This window comes from Protopterus annectens, chromosome 3.part0 (assembly GCF_019279795.1).
Source record: "Protopterus annectens isolate FY-2018-M chromosome 3.part0, PAN1.0, whole genome shotgun sequence".
Classification (NCBI taxonomy): Eukaryota; Metazoa; Chordata; order Ceratodontiformes; family Protopteridae; genus Protopterus; species Protopterus annectens.
In genome coordinates this window covers 660,454,994-660,479,727 of record NC_056731.1, presented here as the reverse complement: position 1 = coordinate 660,479,727, position 24,734 = coordinate 660,454,994, and positions in this window count along the sequence as shown.

The window sequence follows — 24,734 nt, the reverse complement described above, 5'->3', positions numbered from 1 at the left end:
TTGATAGTCATGCCGAGGAGTTTTGTTTGCTCAACTGGTTGGATGATCTAGTCAAAGCTACTTTTGCTATGATCATTCAAACATGTACTGTTATGGTAACTTCAAATTACACAACTGTATTTTCCTCTTCATCTTCTTAGACTTCCTTCCAATAATGGCTTTATACATTTAATCCATGTTCTCAAAAACATTGTCATAAGAAAGTTTCAAAAGAAAAAAGAATATTGCTGTTTGTACACTCATTAAGACTTTCTATTTTGATTCCTCAATCAAATATAAATTATGTTGGGTAAGAATTCTCATTAATTTAAATCTAGTTCTGTCTAATAAGTTGTCCAGTTCTTTCTGTAGTTTGGAATCAGTTGAAATACCACTGGAAAATGTGCTAATATGTAGACCTTTGGTTACCCTCGTTCCTTAAAAAATAAATTGTCTAATGGCAACAGTGTATATTTAGTGAGTTTATTTTCCAGCTGTTCCAACTACCCCACTAATTCTAATTACCTTGTGGGGATCTATTATCAAAGCTCTGTTTTAAACCATCACTGCATTTTGTGACTGTATGATGCTAAAGTAGGATATAAAGCTTGAGAACCCAGCACTAGATGATCAGTTACTGAATCCTTTTGGCACAGCACTCACAGCAACAGCTTTGTTAGTATTTACCCAATACTAACATTTTTGTTACTACTGAGTGAATTAACATCAACTTGATTTTCTGTAAAGTTAGCATCAGTAGCTGAATAAGAAACAAATCAACATTTGCTAGCGCAAGAGAGTGAGATTTCCTGGTTGTATGGGCAGACTTCTACCAAAGGAAAACAATTCCTGTGATGGCATAGCTGCAAAGAAACAATCAACCAGTAATCAAATAATCTTTGAGACAAGGACACAAAGCAATAAAAATAACTAAGAACCACAAATACGCCTTATGAAAGCATTCATAGGAAAAACAACAATTTTATCAGCATTTGAGCACTTTCAATCAGCTCTAAAGAAAACCTTATTAAAACTGAATCAAAGTTAACCAGCACCTCACCTGGATTGCATGTTAAGGGAAAACATTTGCTGTTCCAAAACACATACACACAACACAAGCACACCAAACAAACAGCAATCCACACACATACACCGAAAATCTTACACCTAACCCTACACTAAACTATACACACACCACTAACTATCCACTTACCTTAACCCAAACCCTAACCCTAAGGTCCATCACTATCGCACACTCACCTCACCCGGACCGCAACCCTAACTCACCTACCCTGCCCTAACCCTCATGTCTACACAATCGCACACATACCTAACCCGCGCCCTAACCCTAACTCACCTAACCTGCCCTAACCCTCACGTCCACACAATCGCACACATACCTAAGCCGTGCCTTAACCCTAACTCACCTAACCTGCCCTACCCCTTGCGTCCATACAATCGCACACATACCTAACCCGCACCCTAACCCTAACTAACCTAACCCACACTCAATTGCACACTTACCTGAACCCTACCCATAACTTTCCACCACAGCGCTGAAAATACCAAAGCAATAGAAACAGAGAACCAAATTCTTTCCCTGGGAAAAAATTCAGTTTTCTGTTGCTTCGATATTTTCAGCTTTCGCTGAATAAGCGTCGATATTAGAACATTTGAAGTTTTGAAACTTTGATGTTCTAATATACTGTATGACAGGTGGCTGAAGCTTGACACGTAAACATTTCGTTAGTAATAGGATGTTTAAAATAAAGATCGGAACTAATTGGAGTATACCTTTCCAAAATTCGCAGAAATATTGAAACCAATGCATTGAGTAAACACATCTTAAGTAGGGGCAAAGAGCCTAAGTTTAAATTCAAAGTGTTACAGAGAATCTTTCAGGATGTGCGAGGAGGGGATTTAGTAACCAGAACAGAAATGGCAGAATATAGGTGGGTCAATTATTTTAGAACAGACAAACCATCATGTTTAAATAGTACAAATAGTATTAAGCTGGTCTTTAAGGCTAAACATGAATTTTTATGATCTGCCACTGTTTCTGGTTTCATTGTTTTGTATTTTTTGTATTTTTAAATATATATATATATATATATATATATATATATATATATATATATATAAATTATTGGCTATCTACTTCATTTTTAGGTCTATTTAAATTATATTCATATACTTTATGATTATATGGAACTTTTTTTCTTAATTTAATTAAGTAATGCTCCTGTGAGTCATTTGATTGATTGTGTCTTTAATTGGCTGGTGCTTTATTTAATAATGGAGAGTGGCTACTTCTAGAATGATGCATTGATAAAGAATTTGTTGACTCAAAAGCTTTGCTGCATTACTCTGCTGCTGTATTCTGTTGTCATTAAAACTTTTAAATGTTGGATGTTGAGCTTCTGGTTTTGTTATTCCTTTGGGATTTAGTTTTGCCTTTGAAGCTCTTTAGCAACCAGAAGAGAATTTTATTTTTTATTTTTGATTCATGTTTTATCTTTGACCTGCTACACAAATAGCAGACAAGTGACAACATGCAGAATAATTCAGAGTACAGGACAGGCAATTATTTAATTTACCTCAACATTTCTTAGTCATGGAGATAAGAGCAAACTGTCCCAGCAATTCTTCTAGTGAGGCAGTTTCACAAGTTATTCAGAACAGACACTCCATCACACCTAATAGCCAGAAGCATAATTACCTCTGCAATGCATCAATGCATACACTAGTCTTAATTATTGTTCTTGACATTATTGATTTTCTTTCTAAAATATTCTTTTATTTATTTATTTCTTGCATTTGTTGACCGGGAAGGTGCCCATTTTCAGTGGAGGCCTGGGAAGAAAAGCTCCACAGAGATACGAATACATACAATTAGATAAAGCACAATAACAATACAATGCTTACGATGTGATAAAAGACAAGATAACAAAAATATCAGATCAACGGCTAAAGCACAAGAGCATACAATGCATTCAATGTGATAACAACACAAGATAGCAACATATGTCAGAGTAAACTACCAAAGTTTAGGTAACAAAGCAATATATACAATTTGATAGGAATATATACAACAGTTGTTCCAGATTAGACTGACAGTCCTGTATAGTAGTTGGCACTGAGGTAGGCACTGTAGTGGTGTCAAAGATATCACAGAACAGTACATTTGTAAAGGATATAGAAAATGTTTATCTGTTCAGGAGATAATAGTGATGGTACTGGAGGCAAAGAGGGGAGAAGGGGGAGAAGGAGGGAAAGGTGGGAGGGGAGGAAGGGAAGAGACAGAAGTCCAGGGGCGTCTCTTGCTATTGGACTGCAGGACTGCAGCCCCCCCCCAGCTGTAAAACAAGAAAGAAAAGAAAAGAAAACCATTTGTAAAAAGAAAACAAAAACAAACACGAATCGTCACACATGGGCACTCGCAGCATTTCCAGAGATATCCAGACTGCTGGTGAGACAGTCCAGATTATGAAGACAGCATTGAAAAGCAGAGATGTCAGAAGTATTGGACTGCAATATCTGTAGCTTGCTCTCACAGGATTACTTTGCAGCAATGGAAGGATTATCAATGGACTTTACAGGCAGCAATGGAATGATTAGGGTGTGTGTGTGTGTGTGTGTGTGTGTAATGCCCCAGTTAAATATACCCGGTGGCTAGACTCAAACTCTGTACCTTGGGAAGCAGGTAGCAAAAGCTTGAATTCCCTACCCACCACCACTTGTGAAAATTTTGCCTCATATTTTTGTTCTTGTGAAATTTGTGGTTTTCTGGATTTTAAATTCACTAAATAATGACAGGCGCTTGAATATCAGAGTTCATATTCTTCAGAAAGTACATAATAACACAAAACTTTTTATTCTAGCAATTTTCTCTTTATAAAATCAATATTTGAAATTTGTCCCTATGTTTGGAGCTGTATTCCCCGATTATTGGCTTTGTCCAGGTTTTTTGTGCTAAGAGGTTGAAAGCTATTGTGAGAACTGAATTTACCGAATATGTTTGGGAGCTGTATTCCCCCATTATTGGCTTTGTCTAGATATTTTGTGCTAAGAGGTTGAGAGCTATGGTGAGAACTGAATTCACTAAATGATTGCTATTTAAGTTTCAGTCTATCTGTCTTTCATGAAGCAGCTGATTTGACACAATGGTATGTTGCTCTGATGGTAGTGCACAGGGTCCTGGGTTCAAAACTTGGCAGTGAAATGCATGGTGGTAACACAGCATTTTATTCTAGCAACTTTCTAAGATTATACAAGCAATGTTTAAAATGTGTCCCTGGTTTTTGGGCTTTTCTTCCCCCCAATAAATTTTGGCTTTTTCCAGATTTCTTGTGCTTTAAAGTTGAGAGATACAGTTGAGTGTCAAGTGGATTTTACAAGGAGCTGAGAGCTTGAAGAGAAGTTTAATGCTGCTTATGCTGAGTCTGCTTGTACTGTTAATAACACAACAGTTAGTGTACTTGCATTTGATGCAGAAGACTGTGGGCTCTACTTCCACAGTATATAGATGCTTTGCTGATACTATACTGTGTTGTACTTTTAAAGGGCGTGGATGCTGCAGTCCTGAGAATGCCCTCTTTGGTGGAGATACCTAGTAACGTTGAAAATGTTATCACTTTGCCATCCATTCCCTATTGCAATATTACTAGCTTATCATTTTTTTAATGTAACATAGGCAATTTATCATTCAATGGCAACAGGCACTTTATTTGTAGATAAAACAATGAAATATAAAGTTGTTTCCTAGCAGCAACCTCTTCATTAGTTACAGATCTCCTTAATATGGAATTATTTAGATGACTTTTACTTCTGCAGAGATTGTGGATATGTACTGATATTGGTGGATTGTAGAAGTTTGAGTAGACGTTTATGATGAAAATGTTCTGAACTGGGCAGGTTTGTCATTATTAGTGCATGCATTTTGTTTCATTGTTTACTGGAAAAATATTCAAAACAATAAATTTAAAACACTCTCTAACAGCTGTACTGTATTATACAAGTAATATAATTTAATACAATCAGGAAGGTGCATCAAAGAACATATATATGTTTCCTGTGCAAGGGGCCTATGATCTGAAAACAGACCAAAGTTAATCTTTATCTGCCACTGGCCAGATGTAGTTTCTTTGAACTTGGGTTTCAATGCTGTTTCAATGAATGTGAGTGTCAAGGGCAGCAAATTTTTAATTTTATGTCTATTTTCATTGTGAAACTGCATTGCTTTGCTGTCTATTAGTATTTGTGCTATAAAATGTAAAACAAAACTTTTAAATTAAATCCAAATCATTGTAGAAGTAAAGCAGTATGCACATTACAGTGTATGGTAAATGGGGCAAAATAGTCAAGTAATGGTACATTGAAATAGCTGCAGGGAGGAGGCCCCATTCGACCATGATTTTGTGAGGTGGGAAGGACATCAAATCCAGGCAGCCCCGGCTGTACTATACCTCTTAACTGTCCAGATTTTTGCAGAATGAATAGATTTTTGCTTCTTATTTTTGGTTTGTTCCTCATAAAATATGTGGTTTTCTGGCAAATCATTTAGGAATGAAGTCACTAAATAATGATAGACATTGAGTTTCAGACTTTATACTCTTCAGAAAAATGCATGCTAAAGCAAGACCTGTTGTTCTGTCTACGTTTATACCAGAGTAATCTTTAGTACTGTTTGTATGTTCCCCCAATATATTTGGCCTTGTCCAGATTTCCTGCATTAAAAGGATGAGAGGTAAGTGCAAATAAATCGCTTTATAGAATTAGGTATATCCAAACTGCTCAACTGTGTCCGATTTTGGCTCAAAATGTTGCCCTCCCCCTAATAATCCCTCTGCAAAATGGCACATTTGGAAGAAAACATGGAGGATGTACAATTAATAAATAATTGTAATGATCAGTTATAGATTATTTTTAATTTCAGAAATGCACGTAGATTCTCTTATTTTGTCAGCTGCTCAAGTTAACAGTACTAATATTAAAAAGTGTCCCTTCTTTGACAGGTTCCCAGCTGTATTGTGTGGCTATTTAATATTTTTGCATCACATTTTTGGTCCGTTTTTCATAAAGTTGTGGTTTTCTAGCAAATTAGTGGCAAATCATTAAAGACTGAAGTTAGAAAATAATGAAAGACATTTGTGTTTCAGATTTCATACCCTTCAGAAAATTCATACCAATGCAAGACCTACTATTCTATTATCTTTCTAAGTTTATAAGAGCAGTATTTAAAAATTGTCCTTATTTTTGGCCTTTGTCTTGCTCTAAGGCTGAGAGGTCAGCCAGAGACATTTCAAATTGTGACATACTTGTTGCACCCCTCTCCCTCACTTAGTGACTATGGATGTGTCCAAGCAAGGCAAGGAGCAGTTATGCAGTGTAAGGGTGCAGAGTTATCCACCCATCCAAGGTAGACACAAGTACTACAGTGGCTTTTCATCTGTCCTTGATTTTGCAGAATGTTCTGGTTTTCTGTCATATTTTTATACTGTTGATTTATGCTTCTTCTTATTCAGAAAATGCATGTCATTGCAATGCCTGTTGCTCTGTGTTTAAGTAGCAATGCTTTAATGACCATCAGGTAAGCTTGTCTGAGACTGTAAGATGCAAGTAAGCTTTAATAAGCATACTGTTAAAGAATTACCAACATTGAAAGCCTTTTTGTTGCTGCCATGCAGAGAATATTTACATAACTAGATAGCGTATAAGCCTTAGGTATTGAAATGCATATGACAGTATTTGAAATAAAGTGCAGGATTACAGTATTTTCAGAAGCTCATTACATTTGATGAAGACTTGCAGTCATCTTTGAGGGCTTTACCCGTAAACTGATAACCATATCGCCACAACAGTCAGGAAATCCTTCTATGTGGCACACCTCATCACAAAGGGCTTTTCATCCAGAAAAAAGGAGGTCATTGTCCCACTGTACTCATCCCTCATTAGACCCATTATAGAATACAATGCCCCATTTGGTATGTACCTCTCAAGACATCTGCAACAACTGGAAAGGCCTCAGAAATACCTCACTAAAAGAATCACAGGCCTAAAGCAGATGCCCTACGCTGACCGCCTTAAAAAACTCCAGCTATACTCTGTCGCATATCGCCTACTCAGAGGCGATCTCTGCTTAACATACAAGGCCATGTCAAACCCAGAGCTGTTGGACATGCTACACTTAAAGAAATCCCAATCCCTCAGAGCTACACGCTCCAGGGATCTAAACCTTGTTATCACAATAAACAAAACATGCTGGAGGGATAGGTTCCTGACCCAGAGACTCCCCAGACTCTGGAATAGATTGCCCATACATGTCAAGCAGAGTGCCTCTTTGGATCTCTTCAAAAGGAACCTTGACGATTGGATGGGAGAAAGGAAATTCACCCCAGGGATCACGTCAGTCACCCTGCTAGACAGAGGTCCAGGAAAGTAAATAATGTGGGAAGAAATAGCCAGGGAATTGTTATGGCTAGGCTTGTATAGGCCCTAGGGCTGATAGCCTAGTACCAACCTATGAAACCTATGAAACTAAACAGAATGCCAATCTATCATGTGTGGTCCATAACCTGTGCAGTAATCCTTTAAGCAATTTATCTTGAGCTTGTTTCTTGTTTGCTGTTAATTTTTTACTTTGATCATGTTTTCCCCATAAAACAAGAAGATAGTTGTTGCCAGGCAGCAGGCCTTTTTTGGATAAGAAATTTTTTTACAAGTGGGGGTACCACAGAGATTGCTGCTTTCAGCATGTTATTTGGTACTTTTATAAAGCTGAATATATAATTATAATTAGAACTGCAGTGCAAGGAGAAGTAGTTTGAGTTGAGTGCTGCTTGTTTTTTTATACTTGAGTTTGACTGGCATTCCAGGTAATGTATTTAAAAAGTAATTTATTTTTTCATGCCTCGCAACCTTTTTGTTTCCATCTAGATATTAAGTAAGCTGTCATGTAGCCAATGCATTGAAATATTTTTTTCTTCTACAATTCATTTTGTCTTGATTGGACTCTCATAATGATGGTTTGACAGTGGCACCCAGGGCAGTGTATTTAATTAAAGTCCCAGTTTTTGCGATTGTTGGTATAGCCCCACCCCTTTCTAGTTGGGCACACCCCTTCTAGTTGTCCCCACCCATTCAGCTGTCTCCTGCAGCCCCACTTTGATTTGAAGTCACCAACCACCACTGCAGAAGTCAGGTTATTGGTTGTGAAGAGTTAGCACAGGGGCATTGCCAGTGGGAGAAGAGATGGTGTTTCAAGGATTTTTTAAAGGTAGATGTATTGCTAGTAGAACTAAAAGAGGGTGGGAGAGACTTCTATAGTTTAGCAGTGGAAAAGGAGTGGAGCCATTGTCCAGCAGTGAGGTTAGGTTTATCTACCTGTAGGAGCATTTGGTTTTGTGAGCGGAGTGGCCTATTAGGGTGGTATGGAGTGAATAGGTTAGAAAGGACTGGGCAACTGGATGGGTTGTGTATTAACTTATGGGCAGTAGTCAGTTGAATATATGTAAGGTGGTGAGGTAGTTCTAGCCAATTCAATAGTCTAAGAGAGATGCAGTGGTGAGATAAGGGCTTTCCATTGGTAAAAATTTAGCTATTTTGTTATAGCATGAATGGAGTTTGGATTTAAGACTGATCTGAATATTGGTGAAAAGAGGAGCACAATACACAAGACAGGGGAGCAGGAAAGAGGAGGGAAGGGCTAGTTTGGAAGAGCAATTGAGGAATGTTTTGTGTTGATATAGCATGCCCAATTTCTGATGTGCTTTTTTCATGTTGTTGCGAATGTGCATGTTTAAAGTTAGGTGTTCATCATTAAATGTTAATCATTTGTGAACTGAGGGGGTGGAGCTAGGAACTAAACCTTCTATTTAAGGGGTAAAATAAAACATTTCAGAGCTTTATTGGAAAGGCTCACCCAGACTCTGCTACACTTTGCTGTGAGGGAAAGGTTGGTTTGCTTTTTATTTGTTGTATTTTGTATTAGTTTATTGCCATTTTATATTTTCAGTGCTGTGATTTGTTTTCTTTATCTTGTGTTTTGCTTGTGTTCTGCTTTTAACTGCATATTAAAACTTCAATAGACCTCACAGCTCTGTCTCTTGTGAGTCAGGCAGAAATTAGAACTGATCAATTAAGGACTCATACATAAGACAGAAGAGGTCACTTAAGGTTAATCATTTGTGAACTGATGGGGTGGAGCTAGGAATTAAACCTTCTATTTAAGGGGTAAAATAAAAAGTTTCAGAGCTTTATTGGAAAGGCTCACCCAGACTCTGCTACACTTTGCTGTGAGGGAAAGGTTGGTTTGCTTTTTATTTGTTGTATTTTGTATTAGTTTATTGCCTTTTCATATTTTGAGTGCTGTGATTTGTTTTCTTTACCTTGTGTTTTGCTTGTGTTCTGCTTTTAACTGCATATTAAAACTTCAAAAGAACCCATAGCTTTGTCTCTTGTGAGTCAGGCAGAAATTTTCTCCACCTCCAGACCCTGTCACTGTCGTGTTCTTAAATACCACTGTCTTTCTAGTTACCTGCCTCTTATGTTAATTTGACCATATATCTCATTTCCTATCTGCTTTCACTGGCTTCTGTGAGTAAGCACAAAATTATAATTTTTTGAAAGCACCCCCCTTCAACTATTTAAATGTATTGGCCATTCTACTACAGTCCATAGTACCGGAATACAAAAGTGATCACCCCCTTTCAATCTATCTTGCTGTTTTAAAAATAGTGACTCTCCACTAAAACTTAACTTTTTAGACAGGTAAAACTTAAGTTACCTACTTTCACATCTAACTTCTCTAATGCACTCTGCAGTGTTTAGGATAAACCATTTTTTTTCATCTTACCTTTAAGCATCTCTGTGACTAGCACTTGCTCTAATACCTGCTGGAAAGCACTAGGAAGCCTTAAACTGATTCAAGCACTCAACTCTCCTTATTAATAAGGAGAAATTAATCATAGGCACTAAACAGCCTATAATTGCAAAGTACCTTGCTAAGGTAAGGGAAAACAGCTCCTGTACTTTTTAAAAACAAAAGAGCCAAACCAGGCATGTCCAAGGGTCAGCTTCCGTTGATTTCTCCTGTCCACCTGGTGACTCTGAGCATACTGGGGCAATGCAGCAATTGCCTCATGTACACAGACAACCCTCTCCTCCTACCACCCAACACTACAACCTGTGAGAGATGCACTTACATAGCCAAACTGGAAGCAAAGCTCTCTCCACCCAAGATTGTGCTAGACAGTCAACAGGAGAAGGTTAACACCCGCACTACACCTCAAGCAACACATAGCCCTTCTAAACTCACACCACCAACACCCACACATACCAACACTAAATCCACATATGCGGAGGCCCTTAACTGTAACCTGCCCAAGCAACAAGGACCTCCGAAGCTGAAACGCAAACAAACACCAATCACAACCAAAGTGTCACATAGCTCACAACACCAGTGTGCCAACCAGCAACAGCCACTAAGGCAAGACAACGTACCCAACACTTTAGTCATAGGTGACTCTATAGTCAGGCACACTGATGTCCCACTCACCAGGCTGAACAAGGAGAAAATTACAGTGAGCTGCCTGTCGGGTGCCAGGATCTGCCACATAACTCATGCACTCAAGTCACTCCACAACAAGTACAAATATGACTCTGTCATTGTCCATATTGGAGTGAATGACTTGAGACGTACCTCCCTGGACTACATGAAAAGAGACATGGAAGAGCTCTTGGATCATGTGGCCCAGGCAGGAATGACCCTAGCCCTGTGTAGCATCCTGCCTTCACCCAGAATTATACCACAATATAAGGACAAAATAATTGACTTCAACAATTGGCTAAGCTTCTGGTATCATTCAATGGGGATCCAGTATCTGTCTGCCTGGGATGACATGATCGACAGACCATGATGCTTTACCAGAGATGATCTGCACCTGTCACCCCTGGGATTCAGGTTACTGGCAAAGGCTCTTGCCACCCCTATAGTGCCTTTTTTAGGCAAAGTTCAAAGGATAAAACTACAACCATAACAGGTACAAGCATGCAAAATCTGAAGGTAATGCTACTCAATACTAGAAGTCTAAACCTCAAAATACTCTCTCTTGAGGCACTCCTAAAAATGGAGAACATCGATATCTGTGCAGTAACTGAGACCTGGTTCAAGGCTCCAGAGACCACCCGTGTAATACCAGGCTACAACTCTTACCACACTTTTCAGCCACCAAACCAGGATCAAAACACTAAAGGTGGAGCAGTGTCCATATTCACCAAGGATATTCATACCACCAGGTTAGTTGCCCAACACAATGTGTCTGAAATTCTCCAGGTGTAACTAACACTAGGTAAGACTGCAATGCAAGTTGTAGCTTGTTACAGATCCCCCACCATGCCCCAAGATTCTCACTGCACCTTTCTAAACATACTGGAAAATATTAATATTCAACCAAAGACCCTAATAGTGGGTGATTTCAACTACCCTGCCATTAACTGGGAAAACTACTCATGTACCAACACCTTTGCCCAACAGTTCTTGGAATTCATAAATTCCAATGCCCAGGATCAACTAATCCATAGTCCCATCAGGGGCTCCAATATCCTAGAACTGGTCATTACCAACATGGGAAATCAATGCTCCACACCTATGGTCACCCCGTCGTTGGTCAGATCAGACCATAAGCTAATCACCCTTAACATCCACATCCCACCCCCCCCCCCCCGGAAACCTCCATAAAAAACTTCTCCAAAGCCAACTTCATGCTACTCAAGTCAGAAGTTACAAACTTCATGACACCCATGCAGACGGGAATTGAAAGTTTGACTGCTGAGTCCTTCACTAAGGCACTGTACAAGCACATCCACTCATGCATGAATCGTGCTATACCAAATAGAACCAAGATGTTCTCCTCCAAAAAAAGGAAGCCAATCTGGTGGTCCCCTGCCATAAACAAACTTTACATCAAAAGGAAGAAACTGTTGCAGAAAAGAGAAAAATCCCAGGATGCAAAAAACTCCCTTACCAGGCTCAGTAAGAAGCTGAAATCCTCCAAAGGTAGTTATGAAAATAAAATTGCCAAAGTTTCCAAAGACAACCACAAGGCATTCTATAACTATATCAAGAATCTAAATGGCAATGCTCAGATCTGCTCTGAGCTACAACAGAATGGCATTAAATATACTGATCCCAAGGATATTGCCAATATCCTGGCAGATCAATTTAGTGCTAACTTCACCCCCTCTCACCCCCTAAATGGCCCATCTCAATACTGGAAGATTGCCAAATTCCTCTTATAATGGCCACACAGGTAAAAAACGCACTCTCCAAAGCTAAGAATACAGCATCCATGGGACCAGATGACATCCCGGGCTGTGTACTACATGGACTACAAAATGAACTGGCACCTCACCTAAGTGTCATGTTTAATCATACCCTCACCTCAGGCTTCATGTCCACTGAGTGGTGCCCAGTTACAGTTATCCCACTCCACAAGGGGCCATCCACCTTGGATCCTGGGAACTACGGCCCCATCAGTCTGACGAGCCTGCTCTGCAAGTCCATGGAACTTATTATCATGGAACTTATAAACAAAGACGATGGCAACCTTAAAACACTGGACCCCACCCAGTTTGGGTTCATGAAGAGCTGATCTTGTCTTCTGAACCTGATTGACTTCTTCGAATCAGTCTCCAGAGCTGTGGACGAGGGTAAGGCAGTCCACACAGCCTATCTGGACCTCACCAAGGCCTTTGACACCACCCCCCACTCTGGAATCATAGATAAACTTACTAAGCTGCGCATTAATCCCTAAGTCACTTGATGGGTTACCAACTGGCTTACTGACAGAACCCACACTGTAAAAGTAGCTGACTCCAGATCCAGCTCCACATAAGTGACAAGTGGAGTACCTCAGGTTCAGTCCTGGGACGTCTCTTGTTTGGCATCTACTTCTCTGAAGTACAGGCCAACACTAAGGGGACTCTGGCTAACAAAGTTCGCAGATGACTGCAAACTGGGAGCCATTACTGAATCCCCAAATGATGTGGATACTCTACAAAAGGGTCTTACAGAAACAGATGCTTGGTGCCAGAGCCATGGGCTCAAGCTCAGTGCCAAGAAATGTATAGTTATCCCCTTTGGGAAAAAACATGTACCCGTGAATTATCACATAGGTGGCAGTACACTAAACACCAAAAGTGTGAAAAGAGACTTAGGGACACAGGTGGACAGTGGTCTCACCTTCAATAACCACATCACCACAACAGTCAGGAAATCCTTCTATGTGGCACACCTCATCACTAAGGGCTTTTCATCCAGAAAAAAAAAGGTCATTGTCCCACTGTACTCATCTCTCATTAGACCCATTATCGAATACAACGCCCCATTTGGTATGTATCTCTCAAGACATCTGCAACAACTGGAAAGGTCACAGAAATACCTCACTAAAAGAATTACAGGCCTAAAGCAGATGCCCTATGCTGACCACCTTAAAAAACTCCAGCTATATTCTGTCGCATATCGTCTACTCCGAGGTGATCTCTGCTTAACATACAAAGCCATGTCAAACCCAGAGCTGATGGACATGCTACACTTAAAGAAATCCCAATCCCTCAGAGCCACACGCTCCAGGGATCTAAACCTTGTCATCACAATAAACAAAACATGCTGGAGGGATAGGTTCCTGACCCAGAGACTCCCCACACTCTGGAATAGACTGCCCATACATGTCAAGCAGAGCACCTCTTTGGCCCTCTTCAAAAGGAATCTTGATGATTGGATGGGAGAAAGGAAATTCATCCCAGGGATCACGTCAGTCGCCCTGCTAGACAGGGGTCCAGGGAAGTAAATAGTGTGGGAAGAAATAGCCAGGGAATTGTTATGGCTAGGCTTGTATAAGCCCTAGGGCTGACAGCCTAGTACCAACCTATGAACCTATTGTACTTCCCATTGTTACCCTGAATGTCTGCTGATGGTGTTATGATACACATGGTAGACATCATATAAAGGAATGTTTTTTTTTTTATTTTCTGTTTTTTTTTTTCATACTTATATCCATTGACTGCTACAGTGCACTGGTCACTTTCGTAAGCAATTTTATTTGACAATTAATGTCATTTGTCAATGCATTCCTCATGATAATGTTAAAAATGATTTTGCAAAAATAATGAAGATTATAGTGCTTTGATTTTTAGTTTCACTGTTTACTTAGGTTCTCTATAATCACATCCATAAAAAGGATTTCATGTCAGGTATTGTTCAATGATTTGCACACATCTGCAAGGCATGATTGGTGATGAGAGAAAAAACTTACCACTTAGAGGACAAGCTTTTTTATTAACATCATGGTTTCACTATGTCACCATGTGTTACTTTTCAGTGAGTGGTGTTTGACCAAACCATTTCCCTCTCCATGATTCTGGAAGACTAAAGATCTGTAGTATGGGTGTTTTACATATGATAAGTTGCAGGTAGTATATCTTGGCATTTAGTCTGATTATTTACTTTAGTGAAAAGGATATTAATGAACACTTTGCTGATGGCTGTCCTAATCAGTGCGGGCTGATTCTGAACCTCTGCAACAGCATCAACAAAAATTATTCATTTCATGCAGTAAGAGAAGAGACAGACAGGTTGTAATTCCTGCCATACTAATCTGAGATAAGTATTTTATTTGTTTTGTCAGGAAAATAGATCAGAGGATGGTATTGGATGTGGGATAAATACATATATAAAAGCTGTGGTAAAGATCTCTAAATATGAGAAGCAAAGAAACAGTGAAGATCGCATGAGAAAATGAAGATTAGAAATAGGTTAATGACACCATGATGGTAAAAGTGGCCAGGAAGTCCCCACATCACTGTGTTCTGGAATACTGTGCCTTTCTACAAATAATATTTAGTTTTCATTATATAGTGAGAAACAATGCTAGATAACGTATGTGAAACTTGAACAGATATTTCCTTTCTACTAACTCTTCACATTTTGATATTTCTGAAGTACTTCTGTATGTCCTGCAATAAACCTGATGTTTTGATATTTTTCTGACTGTATGTGAAAGACTCCTCCAGATTTGGGCAACAATACCATCCTGCTGTGAATGAAAAGAAACTCTTATTAAATAGTGGGTCACTTAAGTGTCATATAGATGAATGAAAGTTTTCAATACTCTTCCTTTGAGGATTCAATGGTTGCTGAAGCAGAAAACATTATTAAAAGAGTTGATTCAATAGGCAACTTATAAAAGATGTCATTAAAATGGCACAATTCTTTTGCTGCATCTTTGTTTGTCTCTATCACCTTTCATTTTCTCACTTTAGTTTGAAATGTATGTTGTAACAAGAATTACAGTTGGAAAACCCTAAACAGAAATATATTTACTCATATTAAGAGCTACATTAAAGTGTGATCAGTCTGATGTAATAAATAGATTTATACTAGTTAATTCTACCTTCATAAATGACTACATTAAATCTTAATCTTTGGAATGATCAGAATATTTCAATAATACAAATTAGATCTGATGTTCAATGAACAGTTATTTATTCTTTCTAATGTTCTTAAATGCATACAGTTTCTTTCTTCCATATTTCCTTTCATCCCTCCTTTACTTACACTGTCTGCCCTTTTCTTCTGTTCTGTTATAAAGAAACAGTAAAGCATGGCTCGAGTACCAGTGGAAAGCAGCTTCTAAATGCAGCAGGCATTCCATGTTACATATGTTTTACTTTCCCATTTCTTTTTCAAAGATGGTTTTCAGAACAAATAATAATAATCCTTCTATGACCAACTATTACAGACTGCAGACCTAGCTTATCCTGTTTCACTTTCACCAAGTAAGTTGATAAAATAGTGTAGTATATTGATGTTCTCATGAAAATAACACACAGCTGCATAAACACCCCTTCTGCCTCAATTCAGCAAAAAATGTATACATAGACTCTGACTGTCAGAAAAATATTAACATTTATTAGAGAATGGGTCAGCTGTACATTGGCACTCTGATTGGAGAATGAACGTGCTACAGCAGGGTGTTAATGTACAAGTAATGCCCATTAAAAAATTAGTCTTCTGCTTCACGGCAGCATATTAAGCTGCTATGGTGAGCTCGGACTGAAAGAAAGCTATATTTTATGCTAGTTAAGTAGTTAAGCAATGTGTTTGCTGTTTAATGAATGTAAAAAAAAAATAGACAATAAGTGTAAAAAAAAAAAAAAAAAAAAAAAAGACAAAAGTGTGTGTGTGTGTGTGTGTGTGTGTCCGTGACAGTGAGAGTTACTGAGGTATTATTTTGCACTCGCTAGGCAGTGTTTTTGTTGTTTAGTGGGTATAAAATTAAATGAAACAAAAATAAATAAAAGTGTGTGTGTGTGTGTGTGTGTGTGTGTGTGTGTGTGTGTGTGTGTGTGTGAGAGTGTATGCATGCTTGTGTGCATGAAAGCAGAAGTGTGTGAGTGAGACTGTGAAAATTGAGAGCGATCGAACAGTGGCAATAGTGGCAGTTAAGAGGTTTGCTTACCTCTCAACCTATTAGTACAAGAAATCTGATAAAGCAAAGGCTCAAAATAGTAAATTTTTTTTAAATATTGCTGTTACAAAATTATAAAGTTCCAGGCTACCATGGCTGTTAAGGCAGAAAATTTATTACATAAACGGTAAATGCTTTTGCGGTATAACAGAACCGCTTCTTCAGCCCATTTAAAAACCATACAATGCATATCTATAACCAATACATACCAACCAAATTTAAGATATAGAATCACATGCTGGGAACAATTAAAAATTAAAAACTTAATTACTTCCAACCAATTAGAAACAAAAATGTCATCTACATGTACTTCTGTTTGTGAAAGCTAATCAACAAGAAACATAGCAAAATAACATGTAGTGATAGGATAAAAAACTGTGTAGAGTATCTACTAATCAAAATGACTTCCTGACCGAATCCTCTTAATACTTGATTGGCTCAGATATAAAAAAAATGTGTCCAATCAAACTGTTTCTTGAAGCTCCAATTAAAAACAGGATTATGTTAAGCTTCACAAATTATGAAATGTACACATCTATAAAGGGTAGAAATATTTCATCGAATCCAATGTATGATGTGTTTATTGTCACCAATCAAAAATAGAACACACCTATCAGCTAAACAGAAGGAGAGTAATGACCAATAAAAACTTTCCAAGAAAATCTAAAAACTAGGCATAAAAAATGGAGACCCCTTTTACATGCTTTAATAAGAGATACATATTTTCTTTCAGTACATTTAAAAATCCTCTTTCTGTATACGTCAATCAAAAATACAAGCTGGAAAAGTATATAACCATAGTATATAAAACAATAAATGTACCAATAAAATATAAAACTATGAGCAATCCACAATAGACTAAAAGCGAATGGCCAAAAACATTAAGTATATAGTACTTCAGTCAGGTCTGTTCTGTCAAGTCCACCTAATAAAAAGGCAGAATGAAGCTGCATATCACCACTTGAATAGATATCATATCATCCTATCACAAGTCCCTAAAATAAGCATGTGTAATCAAACCAGGAAAAAGTGTCTGACCAATAACAACAATCGATAGTAAAACCATACTGATAGGGTATCAGAACATCCTAAGATCCAATCAAACTTATAAAAGACGCGTATTAAAAAAAATTTCCATTCACAGGAACAAAGTCACAGATGCCAATAGCAATGTCCAAAAGGCAATAGAATCTAATAAGGAATTACACAGCCTAGAACTAAAAAAACTATCCAAAATAGACTAAAGGCAAATGACCAAAGAGCATTAAATGCAACCTAGTCCAATAATAGATCTACTCTGTCAGATACATCTAATAAAAAAGGCAAAATGAAGCATACAGATGCTTCTTGGATAAGTGCCATATCATTCTATCATAAATGCCTAGAATAAGCCAATGAGTTTTAATCAAAAACAGGAAGAAAAAAGGTCTAGTTAATGATGGCACTCAGTGGTAAAACCATACTGATAGGATATTGGAACAACCTAAGATCCAATCAAGTGTAGAGGGGATGTGTACCATGAAAACATATCCATTTTAAAAGAATGGAATCGCAAACACCAATAACAATGTCTAAAAAGCAGTGATACCAAAAAAAAAATAATACACTGTCTAAATATAACCAATGCAAAAATGTATAATATAACAGTTAAATACAAAACAAACTTCTACAACCAATAAAGACATGTACTAAAAATATAGAATACCTGATATAAAAACACCAGAAAACAGCATAACAGAGAAAAACAAAGATACTCAAACAACCTGCACAAGAAACAACCCATATCTCTAGCAGTAAAAAGCATAAATTGAAATAAAGACAAACAATACCAACTGTGCAGATATTGCAACTAAACATCAAACTAAGAACAACATCAAACATAACAGTATATATAAAGAATGACAAAAACTGATAAAAATATATAAAATAATAAAACTAAGAAAGAACTATATATACATACTATAATACATAATAAACTACTTTAATGTTTAAGTGAGTGCATTCTTAGCACAGGTTTTAAGGAAACTCTATCATTGAGCCCTGGTGTAACAAAGGCTTTCAGAGACAATATCCATCTTTGTTCTATATACTCTGTTTTGTGCTTCAAATCACCTGCTCTATCACTGAGTGGAACCATCTCTAAAACAAAATACTTAAAAAGATGCAGTGGCTGACACTCTAATACATGTCTTGCTGGAACATTCTGGAACATTCATATCCCTCTTTTTTAATATATCATTCTGGTGTTCCAATATCCTATCTTTAAATGCATGATTCATTTTACCAACATAATATGCATTGCAAACAGAACAGAATGCATAATAAATCACATTCTTAGTTTGGCAATTTGCAAAAAAAAAAAAATTAAAAGTAATTTGAGACTTGGTAAACTCATGTGCAAAAGAGGTACAGGTGAAAACAAATTTGCAGGCAGAGCAAGAATTGCATCTAAATAAACCTTTACATTCAGATAAAGTAACCAGTCACCTATTAGGACCCCTATAGCAAAGCCGATGCTTCAAAGATATGTGATTCCTAAAGACAAAATTAGGGTGAGTAACACCAGCCTAAGTGTTGGGTTATGGCGATCAGGTCTTAATTCTGCAAAGATTTTAAGCAGTGATTTTACAGAAATAATGTTGATGTAAGTCAAATTTTCTACATGATTTGCAGTATTTAAGAAAACATTTCATAAACGTCTATCATAACATTTACAAGCTAGAGATATTAGACTGATTGGCATGTAATTTCTCATTTCTTGACTATTACTCTTTCTGAAGACTGGTGAAATAATTGACTTCTTCTCTAAAACTGGTACTACACAATATTTTAATAGCTTGTTAAACACTTTATGAATAATTGGGTTTACTATCAAGACCCATCAATGTTTTATTCCAAATCCTGTTTAAAGAATCAGAAAGCAGTGTGGATAAATTCATCTTATGATTCAAAAATGGAAACAAATACATCAAAAAATACTATTAGTAAATAATAAATGTATCACAACCAGTCATAAACAATACCTAATAGTTTTATCTGGCTATTAAAAGATTTTTGTGTAAATGGTATTCCACGCACTTCTCAAATTCCCTATGTCAATAACATAATTTTCATTTTCCAAAAGTTCACATATTCTAACCATTGTATTAAAGACTTAATACTTTCTATGTTTCCAACTGCATATATAAATATCTGCTTAGAAACTGCTTAGAAACTCACAAATTCAACAAAATGCTTGTATTGAAACAAGAATGTAATTGAAAATGTAAGGTCCAAACACAATCAAGATTCTGAAAATTGGTTAATTTTACAAATATTTACAGACTTTGTGAATACAGAGGTAAATAAGATATTTAACCTAGATAAGAAATCGTTCCTCAAATTATTTGAATTCTTAATAAATATCAGTAATAATGCAATAAAAAATAAATCATATTTGTCACAAATTTATAAAATTCTTAAGTTAGATTTTACATATTTAGACAATTTCTATTGGAATTACTCCTCAAAAATTAAAAATGAAGACTTTTCTGAAGAATACAAGAAATTAATATCAAAATATACACACAGAAATACATTTTCATTATACTGAGAAATTTTCATTTGGAAATTTTTACACAGTTTTGTAACTCCTAAGAAAATTACAATTATGTATAAATTAAATAAAATTAAATGCTGGAGACATGATTCTAAAATAAGAGCTGATTGGACACATATGATATATGAATGTGAAGTAATTTCCCCTTTTTGAAAAGAAATTAATAACTTTATTCAAGTACTATGGTCAGAGAGATGTAATATTTCTAAATCTTTACTTTTATTTAATACTGACATAATTCCAAAAACACAAGTGCCTCTCCTTTTGATCAATTTTTGCTATAGCCAGAAAAGTATTTATTAAAAATTGGGAAAGTAAATTTACTCCCTCTAGTGCTGAGTTTATTAGCATGGCAAAATTCTTTGCAGTAGTGAATTCATACTATAAAGATGAGAACTTATAATATTACACATTCATATAAATCTTGGCTTAAACTTAATGACATGCTTGAAAAATATGAATTGTTGATGTATAACTTTGCTGTATTGATCAGCTGTGGATCTATGTAAATAGTTGTTTGTTTTATAATTGATTTTTTTATTTATTGTTTTAAAACCAAATGTTGTTGTTGTTGTTGTGTCTTTCAGCTTTTCCCAGTTAGGGGTTGGCACAGCGGAACTCCGGTCTGCTAACGATTGGCAGTAGATTTTTACGTGCCGAGTTGCCGGCCCTGATGCACAACCTTCAATGAAAGTACGCCCATTCATGCATGTCTCCACACAGAAGACACTCTAGCTGAGAATCGAACAGGACAACGTCTTACTATGAGGCAACAACATTACCGCAGCACCACCACCAAATAAAAATTAAAAAAAAAAAAGAAAGAAACGGATTCTTCTGATATAATGGGACATAAGGCATAATCAGTTGTCACAGGTGCATAAAAGAAGAAATTCTCTCCAGGAATGAAAGTGACTGAATGTGAAAAGTAGCTGTCAGTTTTGGTTTTGTTATAATCCTATTCATGCCATAGTATGACCTTCCCTGGGATTTATTAAACTCCATGCAGGAATAATGCTATCCCTGCACAGAGCGGATCGTGCCTGTGTACAACAGCAGCACATCTTGCATGTTAATGAAGGCATGCTGCTGTATTGTCCACCTGGACACGCTCCGTGTATGAGAATTGCTCATACAGTACACACACCCCCTGCACTCTAGAATTGCCGTACAGCAATCCCAAAGCAACTAACAGTGTCTGCAGACACTGTTATCATAACAGAACAGTGTCTGCAGAAAAATACACTAAAAACCACACAAAAGCATAGCTCTCCACAATGGTTCAGCACAGATAATGTCCAGAATGGTATGCCAGTGTGCATGCTGGCATACCAAATAAGTAAGCATGTTCCTGAGAGGAACATTTAAACCAATTCCCCCATGTATAATGTAGTTGTCCATATGTCCTGCCTTAACATGCAGAAAGCAATGCGCATACCCCTATAGTACAAAAAAAAATAAAACACGTTTATTTTATTTTTTTCCCTCCCCAATAAAGTTTAAGCATAGCTGAGTGGGTGTGCACTTTGCGCAGCTGTGTATAGCATAGCTGAAACATCCAAAGGAGCTAAACAGAAACATACAGCCAAAACAGTCAAAGTGAAATAGTGTAGCAGTTAGAGCATTCGCTTAGCATGCAGTCATTCACGGTTCAAACTCCAATGCAATCCATTCATTTTTATATGTGAAAACAGCACTAAAAGTATATTTTATATAAATACGTAGTGAATAATATATATTTGTTAACCAGGGTAGTGTAGCAGTTCCAAATGTGAAGTGTCAGTGTAGTACAGATGGGAAACCCCCATATAAACACAAGTGACCCATACAGTATAGCCACTAAAGAATATAATGTAATGAAAGCACATAGGGGGATGTTAGGGAAGGGAAACCCACATATCATAAGATGTCATTAATAAGGAATCAACCCCTCAATCCTGACAGTCCATAAAATGAAAGCTGAACAATGCTTAAATTGTGCTCAGCTATGCTTAGCCGGAGTAAGCATTGCTTAAATTTGTATGCTTAGCAATAATTAGCATAGCTACGTGGATTTGACCACTAGTAAGCAGTGCTTGCCATGTCTAAGCAATGCTTATCTTAGCTAAGTGGGTTTGCCGACACTTAGCTTAGCTCAGCATATTCAAAACCATAAGTCAATAAAAGAGCAGTCCCAGTATAAAACAAATAAAAATAAATTAAAAAAACAGTAGACAGAAAAGCGTATGAAAAACTTACAACTTTAATAAAATCAAAAACAAAAATGAAACAAAGATAAGCACTTTCATACTTCCAAGTACTTCTTCAGATCTAATTAAAACAAGCAATACAGCCACATTTTTATACTCTAATGCTTTAAGCCATGTGATTTCAATAATGGCTTAATTGGTATATACTCGTTTAACCCTTTGCCTCTTACCATCTTATCACAGCAAAAGTGTGGGAAATCAGCCCTATTTAAATCTCACAGGTGGAAATACAGCCCATAACCAGTTGTAGCTGAGCACTGCAGGCACTATGGCTGGTGATGGTGAAGGTGTGCACTTTCAGGCGCAGCACTGGGGCATTCAGGAGCCCAGGGTCATGGTTGGACTCCTAGTAAAAGACCATGAAGGGAGACTGCTGCAGGGCCAGTACCAGGCCTCCCAGTCCAAACAGGAGGCCTGGGACCATCTTGCACGTGATATCCCCAGTGCCACTGGTATCCCTTGGACTGGTGAGCATGTCTGGCACCACTTTACTGACTTGAAGTGTAGGAAGAGGGAGCTCTTGGATCAGTGAGTCCAAGATGCATGGGTGAGGAATGTCCCAGCTGTGTGCAAGTATCAGTATCAAAAAGTGTTTTCCAAAGTCCAGTCTGTGTATGTGATGGACAGATATGCATAAATGTTTCTCCATCTCCTGTACAGCTGCAGTTGAGAGGGCCACAAACATGGATGCCCATGCCAGCAGCCTGCTAAGGCTGCATCATGAGGTTGGTGTGTACAAATCTAGCTTGTAGTATTCAGGGCAAATAAATAGAAAGGAGTAGAATTTCACCTGTCAGTGTTTAAAAATGGGTATGGTTTGTACTGAATAAACAAGACATTAGTTGAGTAATAGTGATGTACAGGGTATATATCAATAAAAGTGCCAGTACCTGTCAATAAAAGTCGAAACCCCAGACTGGTTGTGTTTATTTTGTATGTGGTGGTATGAATCGAAATGTGTACAGTTTCTGTACAGCAACTATAGCTCTGAAAGCATTAAACTATCAAGGCTCATCTGACAAAGATTGTGTAGTTGTAAAACAGGAGATTAACTATATGAAATGTTCCATGCACCAAGATCTGATACCTGAATTGGAATGTTGTGTTAACCAATGTTTTCCAGACTGTGCTATGTCAAAATATGAATACATATTATAAGAACTAGCTGCCATGCATGACTGTCAGAATTACAATGTCAGATTATACAACCAAGAGAGTATTAGGCAGAAAACAGTCAGCCTAAAGACAGTAGTTTCTTAATAGCTTATTCTGATGAAACATAAACTTTAGTCTATTTTTTTGCACAAAAAGAAATGGTTTGAATCCCGGGAGTGGTAGTAAGCTGTATGCATAAGTTCACACAGGAATATGTGAATATGTGTAGAAACAGTCTGGTAGTGTTAACAGAAATTTCCTCCACATGTCTGCCAGGTAAGAAATGTTATATCTTAGCTGTAAGAAGGCTGTACTTACACACTGTGTACAAACATACCACTGTCCAACCCAAGGCCATAGGTCAATGTAAGAGAGGTAATACCTGGAGAATAATGATTAGAGCAATGATCATTAAAGTTGTGAGCAATTGAAGCCTATACAGTTGTTAATTGATATATCTCTCTCTCTCTCTCTCTCCCGCACCCTATCTGCACCAATAATCTAAACACATAAATCAATGGATATGTTTTTCACCAAACCTACTGTTGGGACATGTGTCCTATTGTTCTACAAATATTTAAACGTTTGACTATTAATGTTCCCTGTTCAAATACTATCACTGGTGGCCTGTTGCTATCAATGTAACCTGCATGCTGTTATAATGCCCACTGTGGTTCCATATATGCATGTGTTCTGTTTGCTATGCAACTGTTCCAAATCTATTGTTTTGGGTTAATGGGAATACCTATGCATGCTGTTATAACTAATTCTGGAATGTGTTTTTCATGACTAACTAACATATGTTATAAAACTTCAACACTGTAGCATGTCTGGGAAGGCCAATCCCAGTGGATCTGTCTGTCCCGCCTCATTTGGCCATGTCACCAGGCCCCAGCATGTCTGGGACCCAACCTGGGACCTCCTCTTTTGCTGGTCCGGCACCACCTTCGGGTGGAACTGCCTCAGGGGATGGGCGCCCCCCCCGGGAGTGGGTGCAGACAGGACACTGTCACCTGTCATGAGGTCTGGAGATTGGTGCATATTGAGCTTCAAAAGGAGTTCAGAGATCTGCTATGCCAGCTTGAGGACCACATGGCACATCTTGAAGGTCAGCCTGCCTCTCTTGCTCAGCCCCCAGCACAGGCACCTTTGGGGCCGTGAAGGTGCAGTGGTGACTGCCCATGGCTGGGAACCTCAGTCTCACTGTATCCATTTGGGAGCTCATGC